The sequence below is a fragment of the Rhinolophus sinicus genome, chromosome 8 (genome assembly GCF_057876585.1).
Source record: "Rhinolophus sinicus isolate RSI-liver-muscle chromosome 8, RSI-T2T, whole genome shotgun sequence".
Lineage (NCBI taxonomy): Eukaryota > Metazoa > Chordata > Mammalia > Chiroptera > Rhinolophidae > Rhinolophus > Rhinolophus sinicus.
The window spans coordinates 28,771,486-28,780,936 of NC_142508.1; the positions used below are offsets into that span (position 1 = coordinate 28,771,486).

Below are 9,451 nucleotides of genomic sequence, written 5' to 3' on the forward strand. Positions count from 1 at the left end.
TCCTTTAATACAAATTTTGCTACTGAGAACAAGAAAAGGACTGGGACTTGGAATAGCCAGAGGGCAATACAGAGGGCCTTGGATATATAAGGAGAAGGGGAGCAGAAGGTGTGAGTGATATTTTAAGAGGAGGAAAGGGGGTAATCAGGTAATAAAACCCCACTTTGCCTTGCTTTAGAGTTTTCCAAGGACCACATATTCACTGGTGACATAATAAGATGCTAAAATTATTTTGAAAGATCTCATAATTCAGTCTGGAAGAGGGAAAGAGAAAAATGAGAAGAAACAGGCAAGGACAAGAGACCTCCTCCTTCATTATCAATAGAAAAGATTATAGACTTCTTTCCCTATTCTTAAGATATTTAGAATAAAATTGCTGAGCAAGTTAGTGCAAATTGTAAATATGGACATAGTATGTAAGAGGGACAGCTATGGGGCATTAAGTTTATAAGAAAATATCTGTATTTGTATTTCTATGGAGAGTTGTGCCACTTATCCATACCTTCAGTTGTATGTGTCCAGAAGTAATGTGAACAAGCTAACGAATGGGATTTTAAGGTTGGAGAGGTGGACTTTCCATCAAATCATAAATCCTCAATGTGCTCTGTTTAAGGACAGATATTGAAAGAATGAGAAAAAAAGAGGTGTAAATTTATGGTGTGTGTGCCAATGCCAAGAAGCAAAGCTATCTTAACCTAAAGGTTTTCAGAAGACACCTTGACTTGACCCGTTTCTCTCCATCTTTCCCCACAGACAATCCCAGAGATACTTGGCATGCCCACGTTGGATTCATAGTGTACCATTAGAAACATCTGTATATACTACTTACGTTATTCGGATTAAGATATGATGAGTTATGTGATTAAATAAGTCAGTTCAGCTGTGCAAAGCATTATTATATTGAGGCACCCAACCACTGAGCCTTTGTTGTCCAAAAGCATGAACATCCACTCATAACTTTCAAAAGTTAAATGTGATATTTTTTCTCAGATCAGCAATAGAAAAGGGACAGCAAATTGACTTGAAGTACACCCACCTGAGATGAGAACCAGGTCTTACAAGCAGTAAACAGTTTTCTTAAGTGTGATATAAGTGTAAGATGAAAAAGTAAAGTGAAAAGTTATTTAAGTTACACAAAAACACAAGTGAGGCAATGATGCAGACAGAAGTCACTTCTTGGGCCTCCAACAGGACGTTCATTCCTTCATTGAATATTTCGTTTTAGAGCTCAGACCAAGGATGAGGCACTGTTCTAAGGGCTGGGTTACAGCAGGGAACCAGACAAAATCCTTCACTCCATGGACTACACATTCTCATTGGGGGAACAGATGATAAATAAACGTTTTTCGATGCCAGCCGATGATAGCGTGAGGGACAAAAATCATGTATGATAAAGGTGACAGAGCATGCTCAGTGAGGATTTACTTCATAGAGGACCATCACAGGCTGCTTCTCTATCTAGTACAGGTACATTGGAGCAGACACCAGAGATTAGTGACACTACCTGAGAGCAGAGCATTCCGGACAGAGCAGAGCACGAAACCCTGAGCTGGGGAACCACCAGCTTGTTCTGCTTTGAGGAATATCCAGGAAGCCAGTGTGCTGAGTTGACTAAGAGGAAAATGTCAGGAAATAATGTCAGATAGGTACCTGAGGTCAAATAATATGGAGTCTGTCATTTGTCTTTTATTCTGAAAGACCTAAGAAGCTGTCGGAAAGTTTATACAAAAGAGTGACATAATCAGACATATTTTAAAAAGATCACTCTGCTGTGTGGAAAATAAACTGGTGCCTTAAGAAGGGGGTCAACTAAGTAGCTATTGCAACAACTCAGGTAGGAGATAACAGTCAATCTGATTAGACTGACTAGATGTATAAAATAAGATTTGGCGGGTAGGGGGCATTTAGTTCAACTAAAGGCAGAATGAGAAAGGGAAAGACTGAAAACAAAGAGGAAGGGGAAGTTAGTTTCAGGCATACAGATGTAGATCCACAAAATCCTGGAACGCAAATGTGGGTGAAGTAATGATGAGGAATAATTCCTAAGGATTCTGGGGATCTTTTTTTAATGAGATGATTTCATGACAGTCTACATATGTTACGATGTTAAGATACTTGGTTTATGTACTGTAAGTTTCTCCTCACTGTCAGTGAAAATTTTCATAAATGCTTTCTCTGAAATATGTCTACCATTAATTTTTTTTACCCCCTAAAATACATTTTTAGAAAGTTTTTTTCTTAGATTGAGAAAAAGTTGCAAAATGATGGCTGTGGTTGTTTATATGTACCAAAATGATACAAAACTAAAACGATACAAAAAACTTTCACAGAAAATGCCATCATAAAAGTTGAGAAGAAAAGAAATAAATGAACACCAGAAAAACTTTATGTTCTTTTTCATAGCATCCTTTATTTGAGGAATTCAAAGTTAATTTTCCTTACCTGTTAAAAAAAGTTATGATATTCTCATGGTAGTATAACATAGTCTTTTAGACTTATGTTAGAAAATCTTTGAAAAGAAACACTAAAACTTGTATTTTAGATCAACGTTATCTTCAGTATATTTTCATTTTCAACAGTATATTTTAAGCCATTCAAGGTAGAAATTGAAGGAAATCCAGAAGCATTAATAAACTAAAAATGCTGAGAGTTTTTAAACCTCTGGGATTCATTTGCTTCACAGTACTGTGCTTTTTCAACATTTAAATTTTATTTTCTCTTGCTAATGAAAATAATTTGCCAGAGCAGAAGGAATGATATGTTTATCAGTATAATGGGAAGGTGTGTTCTAGGGACCCTTGTTGGATTATAGGAAGAGGGAACTGTACAACTAACTGACTGGGAAGTTTATTCAGTCAGTGCAGTATAGGTCCAAGAGCACATATTTCAGTTATGAATTAATTCAAAAGGTTGAACCTGAGTCCCCATAGATGATTCTTGGAGAAAAGGAATTTCAATTAAATTTTTAGATAACGTTATATAAACTGAGGGAGGGAATTTTAGAACTCAAATTGTTCATGGAAAGCAAGTTGAAAAAAAAAACAAATACAACTCAATTTAGAGAGAGTAAACAAAGTTCACAATTACACAAATTATTAGAATTCAAAGTGAATCATAAGCTGCAAATTATTAAAATATAATGTTGCTTTTAAAATGAAATGGGGTGGTGCCAGTATACCTCATTTTAGAGCACAGATATACCCTGGTAATTTGGCTGCTAGGCAAAAATCTGTGTAGATAAACACAAATTCCTAGTCACTCCAGTTATAACATTGATATTATGCTCCTAAAAATAATTAGGCCAACATTTAATAAGAGCAAATAGCATTTGAATAAATAGCAAATTAACTAAGCATCGTTTTAGAGAAAAAACTAGTTTTAATGAGTACTACCATTGGAAATAAATCACCACATACATGGGTTTACTTTTTCATTTTAATATTAATAGTGTTGGAACATAATAAATCTAAATCTTCTCTAAAGACCCCTCTCTAGCATTTCAAAATTCTAATATTAACCTCTTGGTTAGTCATAATATGTCTTTTACATTTCACCAGTTACTTTTGTTTTAAATTTCTTTGTTTTGTCTGGGAAATTTGAGGCAGGGGATGGATAAATACACTGTGCAGAGACAAAGAGTATATACAAAAACACATCAGCGGTAATGCAAGGCAGAGGTAAATAAGCAACTGGAAGTATCAATTTATGTTAATAGGTAAGAATACCTACAAGAAAAATATTCTACAGAAAAGAATATTCTACTGTATGAGTATTTATGTAATTCAATAGTAATGAATTGTCACATAATCAATGCTGGATTTAAAAAAAAGTGTATTTTTAGACAGCCCCCCTAATTATGCTTAGTTAAGGTGTTAAAAAAAAAAAAAGCCCAAGAGCTACGTGGCCCATTTGGAGGTTCTAAAAAACAAATGAAGATGCTAAAAGTTTGAAACAACTGCATAAGAAAGCAATGATAATGACCTAAGCCTCATGAGAAAAAGGCCAATGAACTTAAACTATTTACTTGATAAAGATTATGGAAATGATAGGACTGGAGTTCAGGTGTGTTAAGAGATAAACAGATGGATCTAAGAAAACATTTACGTCACCTAAAGAAGGAATAGAACTAAAGTAAACTACGGCTCTGAAATTGGAATCAGGCATTCAATTGTCTGTAGACCCTGGACACTGAAATGCTCCAAGAAAGTTTCAAACACCTGGATTACTTTTTCAGCAATCTTAAGAATATAAACAACAATCTTTCTCATTGGATTTGATCACCTTTGTTAGAACTCTATGAATTAAGGGCAATATAAATAAGGTGTCTTTCAAAAACTATGCAAATCTTAGGATCTCATTGGGCCTAGTTTAAGGAATAGGCTTTGTTTTATCAAAAGGCAGTATGAATATGGGCAATGGTTAGAATATTTGGGATCCATTCATTTATTACTAAGAGTCCTACCATCTATCACAAAGTTAAAGAAAAAAAAGTCTACATGTGCCAAGAATTAGTAGTCAGTAATTGCGATGGAATTGATACTATTTCTGAATTCAACTGTGATTTGAAATTTTCTCTAGCAACTATATCAAGAGAATTTCTTAGTGATAAGTCAATGACCTCTTTCTGATTTAATTCAGAAAGGCCGAAAATACATGACCACATCCATCATTCAGTTTTCTATCAGTATTATTGCTGATCAAACATGAAATTGTCAACACAAAAATAGAAGGGTGATAAGGCACAGCCAGCTATAAATCCTTTAAAATATTACAAACAATATCCATTTTATGTACTAAGTTCCCCATATCCCTTACATTTTCTCCTGAAATAAAAATTTCTGGCAAATTTGTCTGGCTACATTCATTATACTGTCACACGCCCTAAGAGTCTCAATCAAATCATGAAGTTATTTTCACATATTCAAATATTCTTTTCATAAAGTATAATTCTAGTAGCTCTGTACAGAGAGTAGTTTGGTGTTTTTTAATTGTTGTCTGTACAAAAGGAATATAGTTTCTCATTACAGGATATCTGTAAATTTAATGATTACCTTTTTTCTTATGTTTATGGTGTGCCACATACAACAATTTCCCTCTATTTTAGGTTTCTAGAATATCACAAGTTTTTGGTGTGTTTTTTTAAGTAAAACCACTGTATTATCATAAGTGGGGGGAAAAAACCACTTCGATGACAGTTTACTCCGATACAACCATTAATAAATTGTTTCATATCATAATGTGATTAAAGGTCTCTTTCCATTCCAGAGTATGAATTCTATAAAAATAATTTTCAATTCTAGAACTTCCATCACTCTGAATCCCAAAATATAAGTTGGGGAGTTTTGAAAAACAGTTATAAATAGTTCGTAATTATCTGTAAATGTTTTCCTTTGATTACTTTAGTGTCCATTGTAATGTAATGGTAACATTTTAATAATCTGTCTAAAAAATAAAGTATTTATTGTATTCTTATATTTCAATTGAATGTTAAAAGTTATTCCCTAAAAATTCTTGTACTTAAAAGTGAACTGTAAGATGATCTTTTAAAATTGAGTGTCCTCTCTCACTTATCCACCAGAGATGTATCATCAGGTTTCTAGATTTCTCTTTAAAAGTTAGTAACTTAAGTCCAATTAAACATTTGTTTCACTTATTTTTAGATTACAATGAAATAGTGGGTTTCTTAAGGAAGTACTGAACTGAACAACTACTGAACATGAGTCCAGTTAAGTAAGAAAACTGGATGGATGGATGAATGGGAAGGAGGGAGGGAAAGACTTTTAAAAGTTCTAAACCTAAAATAAAATTTTATGACTCTAACGATCACAGTGTATATAACTTTATACCCACTTTATTAATGTATATACAAATCAAAATTGTAAACTAATCGTATAGCAGTATTAAACACAAACTGCATTTTAAAATTCCAGTACACTTATCCACAACTCATGGTGACAGAAAAGATAAACAGGCCCCTTGACAACATAAAACATTTCCCAAGGTATGCTACAACGCAAAACTGAAGACGAAAATATCTGAAAGCTCACCCTTCCTTCAGTTTTGACCTCTAACACAGACTTGCTGAACACGCCCTTCCTGTCTCCACCGCTGCCTAACCAAACTTTTTATGTTAGAAGAGCGTGCAAAGATGTGCCTTCCAGGCAAACTTTTGTTTTATTCTAAAAGTTAACCTCTTCAAATACTTCCAGCTGGAAAATGCCCACTTCCACTACTGACACCAGGGCGTCACTCTCTCCCCTGCGCTCACCTGCTACCACTTTATTATTCTTCTAAGCAGACTCAGGGCTCTTGGGCGAGGTACGTAGCTCTTCAGTCACTTCTGAATCCATGATGACTGTATATGTGCACACCTTACACAGGTCCACATCTTTCACAGCCTTCCTCCCTCCCGCCGGTTCTGAGCACTCACCCCTTCCCGTTTGTTCACCTCCGTCGTGACCGCCTGCCCACCTGGGAGCCAACAGGACTCGAGGAATTATCCTCAAAATAAGAAACTGACTGATTTCAACATGTGGCGAGAGAACATGGGGCGGGGGAGGAGGACAGGAGCAGTACAGATAGCAGCTGTCCATTAAGTGGTTTAAATCTGTTGGTTAGAAAGCTGAATAAACAAATACACAGATGGGTCTAGTTCCTTGGGGATCCCGGAGTCTGGAGAGGCTCCCGGCCAGTTAGGCCTCTCCTGACTCGTCCCGGTGCAACATGCGCCCTGGTCCCGCTCTCAGACGCCCGGGACTCGCAAGTGCCTTTCTCTCCCGTCCCCCTTAATGAGTGTCACCCCACGCCCAGGTGTCCTGGGAGACTTACCTAGGAGCTCCCAGAGTCTGAAAATAGAAGGATAACTTTTCCTCCCCGCTTCAGCCAAGCCCGAACACCCACACAGACGCTAGCGCCCAGGTCGGGCTGTCGGAGCACGTTCCGGCCTGCTGGGCGGGGAGAGATGCGCGGGCGACTAGCCGGCAGCGCGCGCGGCCACCTGGTGGGTCCGGCTCGCGCCGCCGCGAGAGCGAAGGGACGTAGGGACGCGAGCTGCGCGGGGCCAAAGTCCACCCCGCGCGCGGGCCGTGGTCTTCTCGCCGCGGCCTCCGCGGACTTGCAGGTATAAACCAACGGAGACGCCCTCCCTTTTTCCGAAAGGTGTCTGCACCCTTCCCACGCGTCCTCCCTGAAGCACCCAGAGGCGCGAGTTCACCCTAAACCCACCCGAAGTGAGGAGACCTTTCCAAAACGGAACAAAAGTAACACCAGATCCCTGGTGAAGCGGCTCGTGCTAACCGTGGACTGGGAAAGAGTGTGATGGGTGGGGGGCGGGGGAGACAGTGGAGATGTCGGATTATCCCGAAGCGTCACCAAGGGCCAGGAGTTTCTTCACTCGAGAAACAGGAGTGTCCCCTCTCCGCCTCGCATTCCCAGAGAAGTACTTCTCAAATGTAGCTAAAGTGTCCAACTCAGAGAAGAGAAGCGTGCATTTGCCCAAGTGAGTAAATAAAGATCAGCAGTTGGATCAATAAAATGTGTGCTTCCAACTACCAGATGTTTTTACTGATGTTTCTCCTGGGGGTGGGGGAGGAAGAGACAACAAACAATAAAAATAAAAGAGTAAACAAGCACATCTGGTGTTTCGACACACAATTTCCTCCAGCCGCGGTCCCTCCGGACCAGACATTTTGCATATTCAAAACTAAAAATCATCCGTGAGCCAACAGCTATCTCCTGTCTCTTGACTCCCCCTTCCCCCATCACAAAGCAAAATAAGAAAGGAACAACAAGTGGTAATGTTGGGTTCGGAACGCGACCCAGACGCCGAGCCGAATTTGACACATGTCACCGCGCCCCGCCGCGCAGCGCGCTGAGGCAGGAGCGAAAGTTTGCCGCCGCCGCCGCCGGAGGAGACGGAGCAAAGTCGCAGCCCGGCCGCCGTGGAGGTGGCTGGGACAGGGTAGGGTGCGGAGGTACGGCGCGCCAGTGAGAACGAGGAAACTTACCGGGACCGGGGACGCCTGGGTAGCGTCCAGGGAGGTGGCACCCTCAGCGCCGAGGCAAAAGCTACCAAACAACACACCCACGCGCGAGACAGGGTAGCGGCTGCCGCGAGTGGAGAGCGTGCCCGGGGGAGGGGGGCGGAGGGAGCCGCAGCTGGCTGACGCGGCCGCGGCATAAATAACCAGGACGGGCGCTAGCCGGCAGGCTGCGGGGGGCGCGGGGCTCCAGCCGGGGCGTAACCGCCGCAGCCGAGCTGCACGCGCCGGCGTGTCTCGCGCTTTCTCGGAGGCTCGCGCTGTCTCGCGCTCCCGCTCCCCCAACCCGGATCTGTGTGTGTCTGTCTGTGTGTGTGTGTCTCTGTGTGTCAGTATGCGCTGGCGGGTGCGCGCACCCGGCCGCGCGCGCGCGTGTTGTTGGCAATGCAAACTGTACACACACTGCGCGCAGGGCCGCCTCTCCTCGGAGGGGCGGGGTGGGGGAAGGGACGCCTTACAGGATCCTAAAGTACTGCTGGGACAATTGTTTGGTTTTGTTTTACTTTGCGTTGTCACTGTTGATTGTTGTTGTTGATCCAAAAAGTGGTTTGGAACCAGCCGGTCAGGATGCCTGTCGCCCCCGTTCACCTATCTGCCCCGATCCCTCAACTTTTTCAAGGGAGGGGCACACGCGGAGAGGAATCTCGTCGGGATTCGCAGCGAAGGAGCCTCCTGGCTGACGTCAGGTCCACCTGCTGTGTAAACAACTCGCCGGAGAACTTGTTTGTTCTGCGCCAGAACTTCCCCCACCCCCACCCTCCTCTCCCCACCTCCTGCTCCGCCTCCTCCTGCTCGGCCCAGACGGCGAGTCGAGGAAGGGGGTGGGGAGGGAGGAGAGAACAAAACCGTATGCTGTATTGGCAGAGCCGAGTTGTGTCTGCTGCTTCTTGGCAGTTCCCAAAGTGCGTCCTCTCAGCAGACGGGGCTGCTGGCAAATCAAACTGGGGATTCCACGGGAAGTGCAGAAAACCTCGAAGGGATCCAAAGCCCTCGGTGGCAGGGGGCTAAAGTACATGGTAGTCAGAAAGGGAGACCCAGGCGTACGTTAAAACGCTGACTGGCCTTCCTTTTCCCGGGGTGCGCCTCTGCGGCCTGGGTGGAAAGTGCCGAGTGTCTTTCTCACTCTTCGTTGTGATCGTGCCTCCCGTCTCACTCGGGCCCAAGAGTTCTTGGGCTTCCTCGTGGTCTCGCAGCTCAGGCCACAGGCTTGGAGCCGGGCTGCGGGCTGGCGGGGCGGAGCTTGGAAGGAAGGGGCCGCCGAGCTGCGACTTTTAGGGTCCCGGGCTTTCGAGACGGGTCCTATCAGTGACTGGGGAGCTAAAGTAATCGGAATGAAAGGAGAGAAGAAACTGCCAGAGCCCGCTCTGCATTCACTTCAAAGCCGAGGCGCCAGAGCGGGGGATGCGCGGGCC

The 9,451-nt window shown here is 42.7% G+C and overlaps 1 protein-coding gene across 12 annotated transcripts in view; it reads right to left on the reverse strand.

Moving 5' to 3' along the window:
• Window positions 1-8,342, reverse strand: part of FOXP2 (forkhead box P2) — a 612,246-nt gene extending 603,904 nt beyond the window's left edge. For 9 of the 12 annotated variants that reach the window (XM_074315705.2, XM_088799972.1, XM_074315704.2 and 6 more), the window contains exon 1: window positions 8,007-8,342. The gene's annotated coding sequence lies outside the window, so the exon portion shown is untranslated. Of the gene's footprint in view, window positions 1-6,828; window positions 7,311-8,006 lie in introns of those variants that run through there. The other 3 variants (XM_088799968.1, XM_074315706.2, XM_088799967.1) reach the window with 3 other exon arrangements.
• Between the last annotated feature and the right edge of the window lie 1,109 nt (window positions 8,343-9,451).